The following is a 24,073-nucleotide window of genomic DNA, read 5'->3' as shown; positions in this document are numbered from 1 at the left end:
GTTTTTTTTTATATGTAACATTTTTTTCCTAAATATAAAAGTAATCCATACTTAAATTAGAATTTTGGGAAAATACAATAGATGTAGAAAGATGTAAAAAAAAGCTTGCCATGGAAAATAACCACTATTAATAACCCTGTGTGTTTCCTTTCACTCTTTTCTTTATATGTACATTTATTTTTAGTAAACATACACTTATAGTTTTGTTGATGGCTAGATAATTGAGCGGAGTCAAGGCTGAGAGTTGATAAGCATGCAACTCTACAGTTGAATTGCCTAGACTGGACTCCTGACTCTGTCTCTGTGGCATGTGTGCCTTGGGGCGAGTTACTTAACCTCATAGAACTCAGTTTCCTCATCTGCAAAATGGTGATGAAAAAAGCACATACCTCATGAGGTAAGTTAGGAGGTTAAATGAGATATATAAATATGTGGCATCTAATAAGTATGCAACAGATGTCAGCTCGGGTCAATCTTTTTAACATGATTTTTTCCATTTAAACTTATTATCATTGTCTCTGTAACTAGAAAGCATCAAGAACCTCACTTTAAATAGCTCTGTTATTTTGATATTCTGAAATTCTATCACATGGGTGTATTTGTGTTGAAGAATTCCTTTATTATTGGGCATTTAGATAGTTTCCAGTTTTCCACCATTATAAATAGTACTGCTGTGAACTCCCTTTGTTATTATCTCTGGTTTTGTTTTATTTTTAATGAACTCATGCTTTGAAAAATCCTAGCCAAAAACAAACACACAAGTTTTTCATGGACCTACAATCCTCAGCACCGGAGTACTCAAAGTTGTGCTTTTTAGAGAGGGACACACTTTCTTAAGCCTCCGTCTAGATCCTTCTCAGGTCTTATTAGAATAGAAATTACTTTGTTGGAAGTTAGCCCCTAGCAAACTGGCAAATGAAGTCTCATAATTGATGTCAGTGTCTGTTTAAGGAGTTGTTAGATTGTCAATTACATGTCAAAATGATGTTATGAGTCTAGGGAATACTTACTTGAAAGGATAATTACAGACACATCCCTGGGTGAAGGGGAATCAGAAAAAGTAGATTGGTGTTGAATGGAACCCTGCAAGTTCAGGTCCCACATTATGCTGAAGCCGTCCTTACAGTATCTCCATCAGGTAATGGTCTCACTGAGGCTTGAACATTCCCTGGGAGTCTCGTGTGGTCAGAGAACTTGCATGTACAAGTGCCTGCCAATTTCCAGATATTATGCTAGACCCCTGCACAGTAACCCTGCAAGGTGGGTTTTTTTCCTCTTCCTATTTACAGGTGGGAAAATCAGCACAGAGTGGTGAAACAGATGGGCCAGGATTTGAAATCAGATATATATGACTTTTTTTCTATGATGTCACAACTGATGACCTCACCACAAACCCAAACCTCAAAATTTATGAAAGAAAGAATGGACCTCAGTGTTTAAGTGCCTTGTTTAATCAATCAAAACCAATTTCACTAATCTGAAGAAACTAAAGTTAAATTAATAGGGCTTCATAAAAAGTAGCAAATCCATTCCCCATCCACAGGCTCCAGTTGTGTCTTTATTTTACTCCCTGGTATACACAATTAATCTGTTAACATTGTGGCCAAATCGAACTCTTAATTAGTTTACTTTAGGGACAAGCCCAGATTAATCTGAATTACAATACTGATTGCCTGTATGAAAACTGGTAACAGATTTGAAAAGCATTGTGAACTTTTAAATATGTGAAACATCTCTAACTCATCTCAATCCTATTCTTTCAATTACCATGGAATACTACATAAAGACACAGAAAAATTCAGTTTCTTAATGTTTCTTCCTAAACTAGAATTTTAATTTTACTCATCCCAGGCTAGTTGATAAGTCCATTCTGTAAATGCCCATGTTTAATAGACACGTGTATGTCTATTTTCTCTTTTCTGAAATAGACATGTGTATATGTATTTTCTATTTTCTGAAATGTGAGATATGAGTGCAAGGAAATCAGGTGGTAAGGTTTGCAATTACCAGTTCACATGTGAAACTGCTTGTTTAGAGTTAGCAAATGATTTCCCTCAGTGATTGAGGGCAGGATGTGCCAAGTTTAGAACCCACTCAAATGTTGTTGGTTTCATGTTCTGAACCAAACTTGAGTCATTGGGCCCATTTGGGTTTTTCCTCTTCTACTATTGGCAAAACAGAACTTGCTAAGAAAATCAGTAATAAAAATCTTTTTGGACATGTACATTGCTTTACAAAACATTTTGATGAGTTAAGTACAAATGAGAAAGAAACATAAGGCTTACATTTCCCTTAAACACACAAGGGAGTGCAAATAAAGGGAAAATGTTCATGGAAACATGTTTGGGAATACGCTCAAACATTGAAAAATAGTTAGGGACATTTGATGGGCCAAGTGCAGCTGGGTCTTGCTCATCCATGACTCTTCTTTAAAGGTAATGAATTATAAATAAAAACATATATTAATAATTCACATAAGGATGATAGCAATGGAAGAGAAAAATCCCTCTGCATTAGTCATACAGCTGGACAAACTCTAAGACAGACATTAAGAAATAAAACATGAGAAAACTGCAATGTTTCAGCTTTCACATAGCACAGTTGCTTCTCCTACAAAACACGACAGAGTTACAAAATCCAGATGATTAAAATGTTGAGGATTAACTGAGTATCAGGTATGACTGTCAGATGGAATGGGTTCCTGTTCTCAAGGGTTCCTATCTGAACATTGGAACTTTTCCCATTGGAATATCCGAGAGATTGCATGCGTACACACACACACACACACACACACACACACACACACACACACACACACACACATACACATACACATCTAGACTTCAAAATCTTTAGGGAAAAACACAATTAAAAACTCTCAAAATGTATGTGTACCGTTAAGAAAGAAACGCAGAAAAGTGACGTTTGCCTCTTATCCCAGATGTTCCCCCACTTGAGTCTATGCAAGGTTCATGCTTTCATAAGCTTGAAAAGTTATGATGAAAGCCTTGATCAAAACATCACTTTGGTGATTCTTAAATAAGGACTTCAGGTCTGTGGACTGCAGGGCTTTGGAGTAACCTGAACTTTTGGGAGGTCCTAAGGGAATTCAGTGAATTAGCATTACCAAGTATCATCATGTACAAAGGCTAGTTCAAGTTTCCTTCCTGAAATAAACTACAGCCTTTCTAACTGGCACGAATACAGCTCATTCACTCTTGTGTTCACTAGTTTAATATGTAATTATTGTACACTTACTGCAAGTGCTAAGCACAATACTAGTTAGGCCCTAAAGAAATACAGAGTATGCTCCCTGTGGTATAATAAAAAAAAAATAATTGATCTTTGTCCCCAGTTCTTGGCACAGTTCTTAAAACCCTTGGAATTCCCTGAGAGATAGGAGTATCCCTTTTTAATTATAATGAGCCCTATTCTGCTTATAAATGCCCCAAGCTTAACATTCATGACAGGCTCTTAGTATCCAGGGAGGGACTGGCCACCCCAGAAATAATGCCAAGCACCTTAGAAGGTTGGAACTTTCAGCCTTCCTTACCTCTGAAGAAGGGAAGAGGGCTGGAGATGAAGTTCAATCATGTGGCAAATAATTTAATCAACCATGCTTATATAATGAACCCCCCAATAAAAACTGAAACGATGAGGCTCCAGGAGTTTCCAGGGTGGTTAGCATATCCATGTGCTGGAAGGGGGGCACACCTGGGAAGCCTGGGAAGCTCTGTCCCAAGCTCCATCTTCCACTTGGCTGTATCCTTTATAATAAAACTACAATCACTGTAAGTACAGCACTTTCAGTGAGTTCTGTGAATGGTTTTGGAGAATTATCAAACCAGAGGAGGGGTCATATAAAAGAAAAGAGATAAAATTGTCTCTACTTCCAGGTGACATGACTGTATATATGGAAAACCTAAAAGAATCAATTGAAAACTAATGCAAACACAGTGATCTAGGAAATCAGAGAGTTATAAAGTCATGAAAAAAAAGAAAACCATGAAAGAAGGTAGAACAGAAGCCCATTTGTATCAGTAACACTTAAAAAAAATAGAAGATACTTAGGGAATAAGTTTAATAAGAAATGTCCAAACTTCATATAACTAATACATTATAAACACTGAATAGCATGAAACAGACTTGAAGAAATGGAAGGATTAAGTATGTTCTTGCATGATAATGGTCAACATCATAAAGATAAAAGTTTTTTCTAAATTAATTTATAAATTTAACACAATAAACATACCAACAGTTTTTTTTTTTCTGGAGCTTGACTAAGAAATACAAAGTTCATTAGAAAGAATAAAAAAGCAAGCAAGAATAACTAAGGATTCCCTGAAAAAAAAAACATAAGAAATTAAGACTAGCCCAACCAAATATTAAAGCATGCCATAAAGCCTCTGTAGCTAAAATAGCGTGTTATTGGTAGATGAATATGCAGACAGACCAATGTACCAGAAAGAACAGTACACTGGTTGAATTACACATACACGATTATTATACAAAAGACAGCATTGCGAATCAGTGATGATAAGATGTATTATTTTACATGAACTGTGTTGGGATAACCAGACACTCATATTGGAAAGATAAAACTAGATTTTTTTCAGAAGAAAAACCATTTTATTTGTAATGAACAGTAATTCTAATTGGGTTAAGTGATATTACTGTTAACTTCAGGAGTCATAAAAGCTTTAAATGTGTCTCAGATGCATAATGAATCCTCCAGATGATTCTGGCTACTTTGTGGGGAAAAGAAAGGATAAAAGAGAGCAAAAAGGACAGTGCTACACTAATCCAATTGAAAGTGGTGCAGAATAAAGGGAATCAGAGGTGGACAGATGCCCATTACATCTTGAAGTTATAGCCAAAAGGATTTGACTTCAGGATAATAGTATTTATATTGCAGGAGTTTTTAATATTTCAGTGAGCTAATCCTTACAAAATTCTAGTATTATGATCCATGAATAGTGTTACTGTTGGCTTCTAGAATGCCTGAGAATACCCAAATGATCTGTGTATGACTCCTGATGGATTAGCATAATATAAACTTATTTTTTTTGTTTTTTTTTAATTAAGCTCAATTTACTTAGAATACTAAGATCCCCTTAAAATTGTTTGTTTTTAATTTGATTTTTAAATTAACTTTTTATTCTATAGCAGATTTAAATTTACAGAAGGATTGCAGTACAGAGGGTTCCCATGTATTCCCCATCTTCTTTCTCTTGTTATTGTCTTATGTCATATATTTATTGCAATTAATGAACCAACATTAGTACATTGTTATTAATTGAAGTCTATATTTAGCATTCCTTTGTTTTTGCCTAATGTCCTTTTTCTGTTCCAGGATCCCATCCAGGCTACTACATTACATTTAGCTGTCATATCTCCTTACGCTTCTAGAATTTCTGAGACTGTCCTTGTTTTTACGATATTAACAGATTTGAGAATTAGATCATGTATATTTAGAGAACATTCCTCCAGCAGGATTTGACAATTGTCTTATGCTCAGATGAGGCTATGTGGAATGGGTGGGAGAAAGACATAGGTGAAATGCCCTTCTCAGGATAGCATCAGTGATAACATACTATTAATGTAGTAACTTGTCACTGTTGATGTTAATCTGGGCCCCCTGGCTGAGGTAAAGCCACCAAGGGCTTTTCCTTGCAGTCTTTTTTCTTCCTTTTCATTCTGTCCTTTCAGAAGGGAGTCACTATATGCAGCCCACACTTAAGGAACGGGGAGTTACATTCTACCTTTTTGAGGTCAGAGTATCTACCTAAATTGTTAGGAATTATTCTACATAGGAAATACAGAATAATTCTCTACAGTTTTTTTATTTCTTCAGTCATTTATTTATATCAATGTAGACTCATAAGTATTTGGCTTGTACTTTGGATTATAATTCAATATTATCTTATTTATTCTACGCCTCAAATTGTCTCAGCTCTGGCCACTGGGAGCTCCATCAGTTACCTTCCATGGTCCTTTGACACCCCCCCATCATTGTGGAACTTTTTTGCACTTCCTGATTTTCTGGAAGTGATGCTCCAGGCTTATCTTGTATATTTCCTGCCTTAGTCCTAGAATCAGTCATTTCACCAAGAAATTCTGGTCCTTTTTACTGGAGAATGGTGTTAGAAAATAAGAGATGGTTACTAGGTACCGTACTTATTGTTACTGCGGTGCATTGCTTGCAGGCCATCTCTGCTGACATTGTAAGGAAATATAGATGTATGTGTATGTATATACATAGATGTATGTATATACATACACACATCTGTATTTATGTGTATGCATCTGTACCTATATTAAGCTAAATATGAGTTCATACTGATGTTTAATCCACTGCCACATGGATGATTCTAACCTCATTCCTTGCTTATTTTTAAGCTCATACTCAAGCAGTGAGGAACATGGCTCCTATCCATCTGCCATCCACTTAATTAATTACTCCATTATAAATACACATGGATAACAGGGTGAGAACTGTTCACCAAATCTCCATGGTAAACAAGTTTGTTAACTAAAGTATAGTGCTTTATAAAGAATTTCTTCTGCCTTATTCCTACAGACTCTGCTTATTTCCAAAGTTACTTAGGTCAGGACCTAATTTCCCCACCTCCTTCAGTAAGTTTCATATATTCATATTTAAACATTTAGTGTTTTGTCACATTCTGCATTGCATTGTGGGATTCCTCCAACCTATCAAATGATTCTTTAAAATGTGTGTACACTGCCCCAGAAGAGCTTCTACATTTCACCCAGGTTTTGCATCTGTCATTAATTTTGGGAAGTTCTTGACCATCATTATGTCAAATATTTTTTTCTGCTCCTTCCCTCTTCTATTGGCATATCAGTTACACATGTTATGCCTTTTGAAACTGTCCCACAATTCTTGGATGTCCTGTTTTTATTTTCTTTCCTTTATAAAATTTGCCTTTCAATTTAGAAAGTGTCTATTGGCCTGTCCTCAGAGTCACTGATTCTTTCTTTGTGTGCAGTGTATTCATAAGCCATAAAAGGCATTCTTAATTTCTGTTAAAATGTTTTTGAATTTTTGTACTTTCTCTTGATTCTTTCTTGGCTCTTCCACTTGTCTGCTTACATTGCCTGTTTATTCTTGCATATTATATACTTTCTCCATTAGATCATTTAAAATAGTTATCATACTTACCTTATGCCATTCCTGAAAGTTCCAACATCTCATATCTAAATGTGGTTCTGACTATTGCTTCTTTCTCTTCAGACTGTTTTTTTTTCTTCCCTTTTTGCATGATCATAATTTTTTTGAAAGCTGGACATATTGTATGAAGTAATAGGGACTGAATAATAGGCCTTTAGTGTGAGAGGATTTACGTTAACCTGCCGAGGAATTAGGCTATATAGGATGTTTGCTGGAGCTTCCAGAGGCTTCCAATTCCCCTAGTGTCCTTGTTGTAGTCTTCTTTCTCGACTTTGGGTTTCCTTAAATGCTTCTTTTTGGAAAGAATATGCATCTTGCAGCTGTATTAGCTGTAATTAACTGTATTTCACTGCAGCTCTGATGGGCTGGTGGTAAGATGTAGGTAGGGAGAGTGCGACACAGTTTCATGACTGAATCTCAGTCTATCCGTGGACCTGTACCTGCAGGCTGTGACAACTGTCTTCACAAGTGTTTCTCCAATAATATAGCTTCTTTTTCCCCTTAATTGAGAGATAAGATGGCTAGACAAAGTTTGAGTGAGAGGAATGCTTTTCAAACAGGTGGGGTAAGATTCTAGCAAAGTCTTGTCCTCTGAAGAATAGCCCTTTCTTACGGAGAAGTCTCTGGGCATCTCTCACAATGATTCTTCTTCCCCTTGCTCTGCCAGCACTGTAAGAGTATCTTTCTCAGATCTTCAACAAGAGAGCCTGGTGTGGGTTCCTCTAGGTATAACCCATTATAGTAAGGAATTTGACAAATCATCAAAATTATTATTTGAGGGTTCCTATCAGTTTATGGCTCCAGTGGCTCCTGCTCCAAATAAGCAGAGCTCAGCGCAATGCTCTGGATGCCCCTGTCTCTCCAGATGTCAGGGAGGCAATTTGCCTCGCGACTTCAGTCCTAATGCACCTCTGGGTGCATTAAAAAGTCATTGATTTTCAGTTTGTATAGTTTTTCCTGTCGTAAGGATGAGGATGATGCCTTAGGAGCTCTTTATATGTCAGAGCTAATACCAGAAGACAGATTCATTGTTTTATACCATATAGGAGAACAAATTCAAAATGAAACAGGTTTATATGTAAAAAAATAAAACCAAGGTTTTAAAGTCAATCACAGGTGAATTATTCTGTAACTTTGGCATAGGAAAAACATTCCTTACTATAAGCCAAAATCTGGAAGCAATTAAGGACAAAGTATGTAAATTTGATTGTTTGTTTTGTATATGGACTGGCTTCCCATAATCAAAGTAAAAATAGAAGTGATAAAATGAGCAAAATATTTACAAATTATATCACAGCCAAAGGGTTTATATTCCTAATATATAAAGAACTTTTGAGAATAGAAAGGAAACATTCTCACTGACCTATAGAATAAATTATATAACAACACAGACAGTTTGCAGGAGGGATAAAAAGCTATATAGAAGGCTCTTTATAATCATAAAAGAGCACTAATCTCATTCATAATAAGAAAAATGCAAATTAAAACTAGTTTGTGTTACCATTTCTTACCTAACTGATAAAAAACCTAAAAGTACTTAGTGAGGCTGTGGGGGAAGCACAAGATTTCATGTATTACTGGATGAACATTAAATAATACATTCCCTAGGGAAGGGAATGGGGCATATCTAGCAAAATTACATATTTGTTTATCTGTTAATCCAGCAATCCACATTTATGATCTTCCTCACATTGAAAATATGTATGAACAAAGATATTCACTGCAGGGTTTTTTTTATAATAGAAAAAAATACACTGAAGACAATCCAAATATCCTTCCAAATGGGGCAGACAGGAATAAATGATGGTACACAATGTGGCAACATGCAGCCATAAACAGGCATGTGAGAGATCTCTGTACATCACTATGGAATAATCTCAAGGAGATGTTACAGAACAAGAAAAGAAAGGTATAAAAAGTTGGCACTGTATCCTTTATGTCAGCAATGGATTTGAAAACAAATTTATATGGTAAGGTAAATTACTTTAAAAAAGATGGTTACAAAAGAGAGAGAATGTGTTGGAGTACTGAGACAGAAGTTAGATTTTTTTTTAATATATCTTGCTTTGTGAATTTAATTTTGGATCCAGGTAATTAAGTATTTTACATAATTATAAACAAAATTAAGAAAAACAAACTAATAAAAAGACACAAGAATTCCAAGCATCATTCAATAATGAAATAGTCACTCCTTCAATACTTATCTTAGCCAGACTTACAGAGCCTAGTGATCAGCCCAATGTGAACACTTAAGGTTTTCCCAGGTCTTTTCTGAACATGCACCTTGTTCTGGGCTTGGCTTTATAAATTCCCCTTTATGCGGGGCGGCTTTTGAACATCCTAATTTCCCAAAGAATTCCTCCCAACTTTCCTCCCAGACATTAGGCAGTTTATTGTACATCTGGCACCCCAATCTTTTACCAAAAGCACACGTGGGTTGGTAGGTTTGCCTAATGATGCATTCCCTCTGTGTTGCCCTCTGCTTTTATGGGCTGAGTTCTGAATTAAAAGACCTAGAGAAGCACCTTGTGTCAATCCATCAGGAGGCCTCTATACAGGCTAGAATGACACACACAATAATTTGTGGATGATGTCTGCTCTGCTCCGTCCAGCACCAGGGACTAGGGTTCCACACTGGGAACATGGGCTGTCACTTTCAAGACCTCTGTCGCACCAGGAGGGGATGGGGCAAGGGCAACCACAAATGCCACAAAGCTTTCCGACCACGTTCAAGTTTCCTTTGCCTTGAGTCAGCACTTGGTTGCTGCATACCTCCATTTTCCAGAGTTGTGGCAAAGTTGGTTCTGACAATTTCTGCTTATTTTTCGATCTGTTTATGGGGCAAATGAGAACATGCAGTTACCTACTCTGCCATTTTGCTGATGTCACTCTAAAGTTTTATTTGTATGTAGATTTTTTTTTTTGCCAGTAGACTGTGTGCTACTGGAAGGCAGGGATGTTTTTTTTTGACTCACTATCCTATGACTTCACTAAATTCACTGATTAGTTCTTATAGTTCTTAATGAAAATCTTAAGTAGCTTAAGACTGTCCATATACACAATTGTGTTACCTACAAATAAAAAAAAGCTTATAACATTGATTTTAACCTTTTTCCTTTTCAAACATATATAGTTGCACCTATAAATTTTCTTCCAAGCAATGTCTTTGCATTATTTTACAAATGTTGGTATATTTTTTATTCGGTTCAAAATATATACTTTAACTTTTTTTAACTGTTTCTTTGGCCTATAGGCTACTTAGAAATGTGTTGCTTAATTTTCAAATATTTGAATATTTTCTATGTATCTTATTGTTATTAATTTCTAATACAATTCTACTATGATCAGAGAACTCACTGTCTATGGTTTAAATGCTTTGAACTTTTATTTAGAGATTCTACAGCCGCATGTGGTTGGTCTTGGTGAATGCTGCATATGCACATGAAAGGATAGTCCCAGTAATGTTCTGGAATTGTTAGTTACTTGATAATGTTACTCAAATCTTCTATACCCTTACTGTATGTTTTTCTTTTTCTATTAATTACTGAGAGAGAGATGTCAAAACATTTTATGGATATGGTTGATTTGTCTAGTTATCCTTGTCCTGTCAATTTTTGCTTCCTATTTTCTTCAGTTTTGATTTTTTTATGTTCACAATTAGATTGCAATTTTTTTGAAGAGCTGACCCTTTCAACATTATGAAATGACTCTATCTTAGATAGTGCTTTGTCTTAAAATCACCTTTGTTCTTTTTTGTGTGTGCTAATTCTTTTATTCTCTCTTACTTTCAACTTACATACATGAAGAAAATCTCTTGTAGTCACTGTTAGATATTGCTACTATATCCACTCTGAAAATCTCTGCTTTTTTATTGTAGCACTTATTCATTTACATTTAATATAGCCATCGATATGACTATGATTAAGTTTACATATGGATATTGGTTTTCCATTTCTCCCTTTCTTCTTTATTTCTTTTTTTAGGTTAGTTAAGCATCTTTAAAATCCTGTTTCTCTTCTCTATTGGCTGCATTAAACAGCCAATTAGAATTTAAGGAATTTAGTAAAATAAATAAAGTAATTTTTAAATGAAATTACTCATATTTTCTTTTCCAGCATTGTTCATATTTTTTCTTGTGGATTTCATCTGATGTAATTTCCATTTAATCTAAAATTCCTTTTAGCACATTAAGTAGAGCAGGTCTGCAAGAATTCAACTTTGTTACGGTTTTTTTAATCCAAAAATAACCTTATTTCAGTTTCATTTCAGAAAAGTAATTTTTAGTAGACATAGAATTCCAGGTTTACAGAGGTTTTTTTTTTTTGACAGTTTAAAAATATTTTTCCATTTTCTTCTGACTTGTATTGCTCCTCATAAGAGATCAGTCATCCTTCTTACCATCTTATCATTGTTCATTTGTATGCAGCCCACAGTATGTGATGGGCAACTATCACCAACTCTGTTTACTTTTAAGAATTAAAAAAAAAAATCTTTGATTCATTTTGGTTTATTTTGGTTTTTAACTTGTGACAATGATTTTCTTAGGTGGAATTTTCTTTTTATTTATCCTGCTTGGTGGTTGCTTTAATTCCTGGGTTTTTATATTGCTGATTTTAGTCATATCTGAAATTATTTTTGCTATTATTTCTTATGACATTCTTTCTGCTCTATTTTCTACATCTTCTATATCCAGGACTGCAGTCACATATTTTTCTAGATCACCTGATACTGTTGTACAAGTCATGAGGTGCAGTTCTTCTGTAAACTTTCTTTATGTTTTCTTTAAACTTTTGGATGTTTTCTATTTGTCTTTAAGTTATCAATCCTTTCTTCTGCAATTTCATATATATTTTCAGTTCTGTGATTCCTATTTCATTCTTTAAGTTACTGTATCTCAACAAAAATTACCCACATTTTTACTCATTTTATTCATTTGCCCTATGGATTCCCTAGCACAGTTATCATAGATATTTCAAATTCCTTGTCATCCAATTTCATCAATTATTTTTCCTATTATTAATTACATTTTTCTTCTTCTTCACCTCTATTAATTTTTCATTGTACTCTAAATATTCCTTACTTTTTAGAGACTCTGCATGCTTTTATTATTCTACCAAGAGTATATATATAAATTCCTGGTATATCATCTTAATTCTGAAGAAGCTTGTATTAAAGTGAACATCATTCTTACTCCTAAGGCATAACTCCTTGCAAAAGTGTGAGATGCTTTCCAAATTCGAACTTGCTGGAACTTGAACCCCACACTCTTTCACTGTTTTATCCAACCACTGAAATCTCTGCTCACCTCTTTCAATCTTCCAGCTGTTTTTCCCTCTTGGCTCCTTGGAGTCCACATAACAACTATTCAGTGGTCAAACAAATCTTTGAGGAAATTTGCTTGTAGAGTTTTGGTTCTCTCACATTTATGGGTCTCTCTTTGCAGGGACCAGTTTCCTCAGTTCCCCAAAACACTGAAAACTCTTAATTTCCATCTCTGGCTAGTCAGCCAATAAGAGTGCCACTTTCCTGCTGAGCTTTATCCCTCTAACACAGCACTGAACAGACTAGGATTGTCCTCATCGAGAAACAGGTTAAATGTGTATATCATCCAGCACTGCTCCCCCTTTCTTCAAGGTTCTCTCTTCAGTTATTCTCCCATGACCTGACTTATTTTTGTTTTATTTATTTCATTTTGTTTTGTCCAGGGTCTAGAATTGCTGTCATCATGATTAGTTTGATTACAAGTTCCTCTACCATCACTAGAACCTAGAGATCTTCTTTTGATCTTCAGATTTATAGTGGCTACTATGATGCTTGGTACATATTAGACATTAGTAATTGAATAAATGAAGGAAAAGAGAAATATATGCAAATGTTTGAAAAATACCTACATGGAATATTATACAAATGTTTTATTGTTAGCCATTTGTTTTTCAGTTTTTTTTAGTTGAAGTAATTCATACTTTTTCTTAAGATATGGAATGAATCATCTCTCCTTTGTCATAGACATTACCTCCACAGGTCAAAGAGGTGGTACCAACTCAGTGTTTTCAGGTGGTTTTGGTTTTCATTGGAAGATACAATTAGTGACTTATTATCACATTCATTTGAGAATCAAAGAAAATAGCTATGCTTTTACTTCAATATACATTTGAAGAATATGACAATCTCAAGTTGAATTAATTTGACCTTGACAGTGCAGTATTTTATAATTAATGAATGAGTTATGAAAGCTAGTCTGTATCATTAGCATATGATAATCACATATAGAATATATCAATATAAATTTTCAAATATTTTTATGACTGAAATTTAGGTCACTTAAAAAAAGGTTTATGTCTTACTATGTTTAAATAATTCTAGCGAGATTTAGCTTTTTGCATAAATTAGAAATTATACAGCCATACCAAAAACATTTAAAACTTTTACTATGATTAGAACTTTGACCTATATAAAATATATCAGTCTTTGGTTTTCTATAGTAAGTGGAATATGAATTATTCAAAAGTTTAAGTTAGGACTTACTGTTACTTCTTTTGTATAATAAATATGACAGATTTGGTGCCATGGAAATGTTAATAATAATTGTGAAAGATTAATTGCTTATTATGTTTTATTTGAAACAATGTATTTGATTCTGAGAATACTGTATTGACTTATTGCAACAGTTATGTTAAATGGGTAAAATGAATATTAATATAACTTACAAGTTACTATATCCATTTGACAGCTGTTTTTGGACTTAATCATTTTTGAGCCATACTGTGTTAAGAAGTTGGGGAGTGAGGTGATGAACTTGTCTATAAAAAACTCTGCTACAGTTTACACTGTAAATGTTTTCTAAAATATAATGGCCTATGGTAAAAGATGTAATTTCTTTCAAAAAGGACTTCGTACAATTTATAAAATTATATGGTGTCAGGGGTAACCTCAACTTCTAAATGATGTGCCATTTAATTTCCATGTTAATTAACACTTAGTGGAATAGTTGCAAACTATAAGTAACTGTTGGAGGAGGAAATACCTTTAACAGAGTGGAAAATTAATTTCTTTTCCTGAGACTACAAAGAAAACCTATTAATATGGAAATCATATGTTGTGATGTGTATTTTCTTATTTCCAGTCAGTCATTCAGACAGACAGCCTGAACTGACCTTCTCCCAACTTACCCACTGAATCTATACCTGCACACAGATCATTTCATCATTTAGAACTGAGACTGAAGTGAATACCTTCTGTATGCTGAGAAATAGTAAAAGCACATAAAAAAAAACAGCAGGAGAGACAGAGATACAGTAACAGGGGGAACCCTTTTGCACAGCAACCAGGAAGGGATGTTGAGCGCTATTGCTGAGAGCCACCCACAAACTTCCTACCCTGGGGAACAGGATAAAAACCTTGTGGTTTAATGTACATCCAGAACATAAGAAAAAGACTCTGATTTTCAGAACTAAAACACCTACCATTTAGCAAGGGAACTGCTGGAACGTACTCTGGGGTCAGAGGTACTGACCAGTTCCACTGTTGGCATTCTTTTCACACATCCTTATGCTTCCAGGAGCAGAGAGCAGATGCACACACCAATTTTGGACTGGGTCTAGGTGGCCTCCCAGTCCTGCCCACCTGCTGGAGACCCAGAAGTCCCACCTCACTGCCTGCTGCCAGACAGTGCAATCACCATCAGCTCAGGAAAAGAGTTCCACAAAGATCCCTACAGTAGAACTGGGGCCACTGGGGAGGATGCATAGGGCCTGCCATAGTCCCATGCGTGGCATCCAGCCAGCAATGACCTTCAGGTGAGTGTGCAGCATGACCTTGCCAGCAGGACCCAGCTGGTGATGACTACAGGTTTCCCCAAAATGTGCCAGAACATGTACTAGATTCTGCCTGGCAGGTTGTGAACTTTGAGGAGCTTCAGGTGCTCCATTCCCCTGGTTGGCTACTCAGCTCCGAGGTCCCCACTATGATACGCAGCCTACTGAGCCTTCCTCCTGGCCTGACTCACAGGCTCACAAACGGCAGTCACTGCGCTGGCGTGGAGATGCACAGATCTCCCAACACAAGGGACCCAAGGAAGACAACATCAAGACGTATAATAATTAAAATGGCAAAGATCAAGGATAAAGACAGACTTTAAAAGCAGCTAGAGAGAGAAAAAAGATCACATACAAAAGAAAACCCATCAGCAATCTCTTTGCTGGTAATTGATCTATTCAGATTTTCTGTTTCTACCTGCGTCAGCCTTGGAAGGTTGTATTTTTCTAGAAAGTTGTCCATTTCTTGTAGGTTATCCAGTTTGTTATCATATAATTTTTCATAATGTTCTCTAATAATTCTTTGTATTTCTGTGGTGTCCATCGTGATGTTTCCTTTCTCATTTCTGATTCTGTTTATGTGTGTAGACTGTCTTTTTTTCTTGATAAGTCTGGTTAGGGGTTTATCTATTTTGTTTATTTTCTTGAAGAACCAGCTCCTGCTTTCATTAATTCTTTCTATTGTCTTATTCTTCTTGATTTTATTTATTTCTGCTTTAATCTTTATTATGTCCCTCCTTCTACTGACTTTGGGTCTCATTTGTTCTTCCTTTTCTAGTTTCATTAATTGTGAGTTTAGACTGTTCATTTGGGATTGTTCTTCTTTCCTGAGGTAGGCCTGTATTGCAATATATTTCCCTCTTAGCATGGCCTTTGCTGTGTCCCGCAGATTTTGCAGTGTTGAATTATTGTTGTCATTTGTCTCCATATATTGCTTGATCTCTGTTTTTATTTGGTTGTTGATTCATTGATTATTTAGGAGCATGTTATTAAGCCTCCATGTGTTTATGGGCTTTTTCATTTCCTTTTATTTCTAGTTTCATACCTTTGTGATCTGAGAAACTGGTTGGTACAATTTCAATCTTTCTGAATTTACTGATGTTCTTTTTGTGGCCTAGTATATGATCTATTCTTGAAAATGTTCCATGTGCACTTGAAAAGAATGTGTATCCCATGCTCATGGACAGGAAAAATTAATATTGTCAAAATGGCCATCCTGCCTAAAGCAGTCTGCAGATTCATTGCAATCCCTATCAAAATACCAACAGCGTTCTTCAATGAACTAGAGCAAATAGTTCTAAAATTCATATGGAACCACAATAGACCCCAAATAGCCAAATCAATCCTGAGAAGGAAGAATAAAGTTCTCTGACTTCAAGCTCTACAGACTACAAAGCCACAGTAATCAAGACAATTTGGTACTGGCACAAGAACAGACCCATAGACAAATGGAACAGACTACAGAGCCCAGATATAAACCCAAGCATATATGGTCAATTAATATATGATAAAGGAGCCATGGATATATACTGGGGAAATGACAGCCTCTTCAACAGCTAGTGTTGAAAAAACTGGATAGCTACATGCAAGAGAATGAAACTGGATTATTGTCTAACCCCATACACAAAAGTAAACTCAAAATGGATCAAAGATCTGAATGTAAGTCATGAAACCATAAAACTCTTAGAAAAAAACATAGGCAAAAATCTCTTGGACATAAACATGAGCAACTTCTTCATGAACATATCTCCCTGGGCAAGGGAAACAAAAGCAAAAATGAACAGGTAGGACTATATCAAACTAAAAAGCTTCTGTACAGCAAAGGACACCATCAGTAGAACAAAAGGACATCCTACAGTATGGAAGAATATATTCATAAATGACAGATCCGATAAAGGGTTGACATCCAAATTATATTAAGAACTCATGTACCTCAACAAAAAAAGCAAATAAGCCAATTAAAAAATGGGCAGAATTGCTGAACAGACACTTCTCCAAAGAAGAAATTCAGATGACCAACAGACACATGAAAAGATGCTCCACATTGCTAATCATCAGAGAAATTCAAATTAAAACCACAATGAGATATCACCTCACACCAGTTAGGATGGCCACCATCCAAAAGACAGACAACAACAAACGTTGGTGAGGATGTGGAGAAAGGGGAACCCTCCTGCACTGCTAGTGGGAATGTAAGTTAGTTCAACCATTGTAGAAAGCAGTATGGAGGTTCCTCAAAAACTCAAAATAGAAATACCATTTGACCCAGGAATCCCTCTTCTAGGAATTTACCCTAAGAATGCAGGAGCCCAGTTTCAAAAAGACATATGCACCCCTATATTTATCGCAGCACTATTTAAAATAGCCAAGAAATGGAAGCAACCTAAGTGTCCATCAGTAGATGAATGGATAAAGAAGATGTAGTACATATACACAATGGAATATTATTCAGCCATAAGAAGAAAACAAATCCTACCATTTGCAACAGCATGGATGGAGCTAGAGGGTATTATACTCAGTGAAATAAGCCAGGTAGAGAAAGACAAGCATCAGATTATTTCACTCACCTGTGGAGTATAAGAACAAAGTAAAAGCTGAAGGAACAAAACAGCAGCAGACTCACAGAACCCAAGAATGGACTAACAGTTACCAAAGGGAAAGGGACTGGGGAGGATGGGTGGGAAGGGAGGGATAAGGGGGAAAAAGAGGCATTACAATTAGCACACATAATGTAGCTGGGGTGGGGGGATACAGGGAAGGCAGTATAACACAGAGAAGTCAAGATTCTGTAGCATCTTACTACGCTGATGGACGGTGACTGTAATAGGGTATGTGGTGGGGACTTGATAATACCGGGAGTCTAGTAACCATAATATTGCTCATGTAATTGTACATTAATAATATCAAAATAAAAATAATAAAACAATGCTCTAACAAGAGACTGAGAAGAGCATTATACAATGCCTATGGTATGGTGTCATTGTATCTATGGTATAACATTAATTTGGAGAAACTCTCACTAATTTTTGCTTCAAATATTTCATTGTTCTTTTCTCTAATCTTATACCCATATTCCCATTATGTGTATGATATGCCTTTTGTAGCTGCAAAATAGTTATTGGATATTCTGTTCCATTTTCTTTTCAGCACTTTTTCTCCTTTGCATTTTGGTTTTGCAAGTTTCTATTGATGCATTCTGAGATTTTTTCCCACATCTGTGTCCTGTCTTCTGAAGAGATCATGAAAGGCATTCTTTACTTCTGTCACAGTGTTTATCTCCAGAATTTCTTTATTCTTTCTCAAAATTTCCATAAAATAATTGCAATGGCATCTATCTCAGTGAAAAAGAAAATTAAATATTACATACTTGGTAGAAAAGCTGAAAAAATAAAATAAGCAGGTTTCACCTGGTTTCTTTATATTGTCTGAAGACCACTAGGGAAATGATGGCTGTGACTTTAAGAGAACTTGAAAGCTTGAGAACTGGGGCGCAGTAAGAGTGACAATGACCATTCTCTGCAAGACTGATCCAAGTCAATTTGAGGAGGAAGTACAAGCAGTATTTTGAAAAATTAAGAACATATAACATACGAAAAATTCAACAATCCTCTTACATTTTTGAATGTTGTAACAAGTACTTATTCTTTATTTACTTAGCAACAACACTAGGTTGTTTTTTTTTAATTGGTAAAAGCTTCCTTTATTCAATGTGACAGTCTTTAAATCCTATAGAGGATTACACAAATTATATGTTAGATTTAACAGAGCTTCTAGTCTCTGTGCCTGAAACAGCAATGACACAAACTGTGAGAGGTCATGGAGACATACAATTATCTTGGAAAAATATGAACAAAGTAGTATTGAATATTGAAAATCCCCATTCTTCTGTTACAACATCTCCTGGTGTAAAATCTATGCAGTGGCTCCTCTTCATAGAAGGGAGGGGTTGCAACCTTCTTGTTTTCAAAGGAATCCCTCTCTTGGCTTGCAGCTATTGCATTTCCCAATCCACAAATAGTCATTTTACTGTTTGTGTCAAATTAGAATAACCTGTATAATTTTTTCTGTGATCTTCTCCTAAAAGATATGCAGTATATCCTCTTAGTAAAAAGACACTATACCTACAAATCCAGAATTCATTAATAGTATAACAATTTAATTTCATTTTCCCCCATACCAAAAGTTATAGATACAAAAATTTAAAGTCGTCTTACTGAGTAAGTTTCCTTCCTTGTCGCTGTTTACTTTGCATGTAAAACGGAAAAAATTGTTGGCTGCAATTCTTGTGGTGTTACTTAAATATTTCTTTAATGTCCCTAGCTAATATAGTGTATACAAATAGATGACTAAGACAGAAGCTAAATTTTCATATTGTGCTTTATCACATGCTGTACAGGGTCTCAAAATTTGGCAGGTTTTTGTAAACACTGCACACATTACAAGAGTGTAAGAGCTTTGGTTCTCCTTACTTCCCCATACGCAATTTCCTTACTACTCCAAATTTAATTAAATTTCTTAATTCAAGGTCAAGTTTGTTCCAAACGATAGAATTCTAGTTATAACTTATTATTTTGGTAAGAAAATAGAACACATGATCTACAAGCATATTGTCCATCAATTATATTTGTCAATAGGAAACAATGCTATTGAATAATATTTAAGTATTCACTTATTTGGATCTGGAAATCTAAGCTTTTTGAAATTTATGTTGTAAGTAATTATTCACTCATTTGTCTCAGTGTACACCTTTAAGAGGTTCTAAAATATTTCTGAAGTAAAAGAATGTCTTAGAAAAATTCACACGGGAATTAGTCATTGAGGGTTTTTATCATGTCAATGTGTTATGCTTGAGTAAGATGAGTCTTGAGCAAGTACGTAAAATTTTTCTTCCAAGTTCACAAAGTAAATCTTGTAATAATTTTCCATCACCAATTCTCAGATTTTACAATCTTTGAGTTGGGAAAATAAAGGCATTTTTTGAAAACCTAAAGCAACCATCAAGAACTGCAAGATAAATAACTCAAGGGATTACCTTTGGAGGCAAAGATGCATTTCTTATAATAATTCTAAATAAATTTTCAATAATTGTGTGTGATTTGTAATCTGCAAGTGTAGGTCTTTTTACCACATGCTGTCCATAGACTTCACTAATTTAGAGTTCAGTTCACCCAGTACATTCATGAGGAGAATCAAAAGGGTGTCCTAACAATCTAGGCTCTTCTAAAGTTTGTGTGTGTAAATAGCTAGTCAAAGGATGTCTTAGAATGATGGAGTATTGAATTCATTTTGACTTACTTCCTTCACTCCAAATACAAAGCAATAGTTAATGAAATAGAACAAAAATGAGAAAAAAAGTGGCTCAGAGAAAAGTTAAGTATCTTTATCAACTAGAAACGTTTGTGAGTTTGGATGAAGCCACATAAATCACGAACTCCCAGTCTCTAGATTGGAAGCGATGACTGAGAATTTGGTTCTGTAGGATAACTCGGAAGCGTATGCACAAGGCAGGACCCAAAAGGAGGCCCTGTATTTGGATCAAAGAACTAAATTATGCTCCCCCTCTCATGAAAAGAGAAGTAAAATGAAAGGTGCTGACCACACACAACCTCAGGCTATAGCTTTTAATAAATCTTATTTATTTTAATAAAATCTGAAAGCAGAGAGGACAAAGCGTCCTTCCCAGAACTGAACACGGCCCCACTGACTTAGTAACTGAGTGTTGAATATATTCACTATCAGAAGAGAGGAGTTCTTTGTATTACCTACTTTGGACTGAGAGAAGGTAGCACAAAGTCGCTAGCTAGAACACAGAGGAACAAAGAGAATACAAGGTATCTCTCACAAGAAATAAACTTGCAAACAAAAAATGTTTCGTTTCTCAAAAACTTGATCAAGCTCTTCTGCATTATGCTAATTTGCCCTCTGCATCCTTTATATTTAGCCTCCCTTGTCCTTTTAGTTTTCTGGAGGATTTTTCACGGTTGCATGTGACAGACCATATTACCGAAAGAACAATGACATAGATTACAGTTGTTTAAAGGAAGAGTTGAGAGGATATGATCATAGTACTTAAATGTTTCTCATAAATACTACCAATAACAAGCAAACGTGGCTGTTGATTGTTACAGCACTATCTAGCTATGAAACAGGGCTGTTGGAATTTTTTGAATACTTTAGGAGAAATATGAAGCCAGGTCTCCAGCTAACCCTAAAGTTCTTCTCTCCATTTACATCACTGACATTCTCCTAACCCTTAATCCGCAGTGATAGATGCTCAGTAAAGTCACAGACCCATGGCTTGATCAAATACAGCTGTATAACTAACCGAAGGAGAGGTTTTGCAGCAATCTTCTTGTCATCACTCAAAGATATTTTGAAATCTTTATACAAGAGGTTACAAATTAATTATTTGTAATGTTCTAAATCCCTTTATTGACTCTCTAAAGCACCCACACTTTTTTGCCCTCACTTCCTAATACGCACTTAAAAGAATCCTAGAAACACATCATTAATTAGAATTCCTAGCCTTGTTTTCATTCCTTAGCTGACTTGCACAGCCTCTTCTCTGCAATCTCTTATTTTCCATGTCTTCCCTTCACTGCTCTTATTCCTCTCTGTTCCCCTAAGATGCTTTCAGATGGAGCGCTCACTCCAGCAGAGAGGAGTGGAGCATTAGCCCTTCCCTGACCTCTCAGGGACACTCTGAGCACTACTAAAGGCTCTTCTCTTCCATTAGAACAGAATAATGCCACTGCCTGTTTTCCTAATTGCTTAATATGTCCATAACAAGATTTTCTGGAATGTAAGGCTTTTGAGAACCAAGATACAAAGCTTTCTAGAGACTAAGTGAAGAAAAGAGTAACCTTGTATAAAGCACATCTTTTCAAGGTTTGGGTTTCTGCCAGAAGTTTCTTCCTTTCATAATAAAATTCAATTCACAATAGAAGAGATGTTTCTGTGAGCCTGATGCCTTAGTAATCAGTTTAGATATGAATATTTCATAAATTTAGAGCAAAAGGTTTCAGTTTTTGGGTGCTCCTTATAAAAGCTGTTACTTAGAAAAACTGAACCTGTTTTTTTATGAAGTATGTTGATGAGTTTGCTATAAAAGCATAAGTATTTACAGATCCTGTTAAATGCACATCAGTTAAAAAAGGAGTAGAGAATTGGGCTGTACAATACGCATTTCAGATTTTGCTGAATCTAGGTATTTGAAAACTGGTTTAAGGTGTTAGCCAAACCAAAAATGCAGTTAAATTTACCCAGTTCTGATTTATATAACATATTTAAGCCCACTTCCCATTGGGTGGCTTCCCAGAGTGTACATTATCTGTTGATTGCTTTAAAATATAGACCAAGTTCAGCAAAACATTATATAAACAAAAGGGAATTATTCTGTTCTCCTGCGTAAAACTGAAATGCAACCCAGCATATAATTTATGCCCCACATTGTTGGCTCTGTTTTCTGGTGTAGGTCAAAACCAAATGTCTTTTAGGTACATTGTTTTGTGTTATAATTAAAACACTCATTGATCTGTGCCTGAGTTTTAAAATTCTTCTCAATGTTATCTTAATGACTTTGATCTTAGTTTCAAATTTCACTGGAATATTACTAGAAAACTAAGATGTTCATTAACAGGTTAAACCCCAGGCAAATGAAGATTAACATGGTTTATTTAATTTCACTTCTAACTGATGTAATGATAGTAGAGAACCTATGTGCTTTCTTCACTTCAATTTTATCATATAGAGCAGATATGAAAGGTTAGTAACTAAATGTTTGGTGTGAATACCATTATGGCCAATGTTCTCCAAGGAATTTGTAGTCTTAGGAGATGAACTGCAGGATACTGTATTTGGTTTGGTTTAAATAACACCCCAAAAGTTCAGATAAGTATCTGAACTTTACCCGAACTATCCAAACTTCCTTTAGTTCATGATTCAAGTCTGAAAATCTCATGAGAACAGATGCTCTTATAGCTTTTCCTTTCTTCCTGCTCCATTGTGAGAACGAGGTTTCCACAGAAATTCTTACACACATAAGAAGTCTAAATGCCTGGCGCCTGGGGACTCTTTTTTCCCCATTCAAATTAAAATTTGTTATTGCTTTTATCCAGTTGAAATTTCGGTTCTTATCTTTCTTGGTACAGCCCTCTTGCCTTATCCATGATTTCATTTTCCATGGTTTCGCTTAATTGTGGCCAACCACAGACACAGATGATGTTCTTTCTGACAAACTCTCAGAAGGTCAGTGATATCCTGACACCATGTCACAATACACGCGCCATTCACCTCACCTCATCTCACCACACAGATACTTTATCATCTCATAGCATCACAAGAAGGGTGAGTACAGTATAAAATGCTATTTTGAGAGAGTGAGAGACCACATTCACACTTTTACTACAGTACATTATTAAAATTGTTCTATTTTATTATTAGTTATTATTAATCCCTTACTGCCTAATTTATAGATTAAACTTTATCAGAGGTGTGCAGTATAGGAAAAAACACATATGTAGGGTTTGGTACTATCTGTCATTTCAGGCATCCACTAAGGTACCGAGAAGGTATCTCCCATGGATAAGGGGGCACTACTGTATCTCCACGACATTCTCGTAGCTTTGACCACTATTTTCATATGTAGAATTGTATTTACTACACAAATTGTCACTTAGTGGTCAAAACCAAGGCACACCTAGGTATAATTTTAAATTCCTCCTTTTCTTTCTCTATATCTAATTTGCTTTTCCTTTTAACACTAATTACTGAGAAATTGCTTTGTACTACTCCCTGTGCTACATGCTGTGGCAGAAAGACTAACACATTAAGTATGTACAGAATGTTTTTCTTTCTTTACAACGGTCTGTATACTCACTACCACAGCCTAAGCATGTCGCCAGATTACAGTAACAATCTCCCAACGGGTATCCTGTCTCCTTGTGCTTACCCTCCTCTCCCTGGGGTCTTTACTTTCAGAGTTCTTTTAAAATATAAAAACTAATCAAGGACAATAGAGAAAAGAAATTCTTGTGTTTTGGCAGTTAGGAAACAATTCCATTTTAAC

This window comes from Manis javanica, chromosome 14, assembly GCF_040802235.1.
Source record: "Manis javanica isolate MJ-LG chromosome 14, MJ_LKY, whole genome shotgun sequence".
Taxonomy (NCBI): domain Eukaryota; kingdom Metazoa; phylum Chordata; class Mammalia; order Pholidota; family Manidae; genus Manis; species Manis javanica.
The sequence above is the reverse complement of the archived record's forward strand: the minus strand, read 5'-3'. Positions refer to the sequence as shown.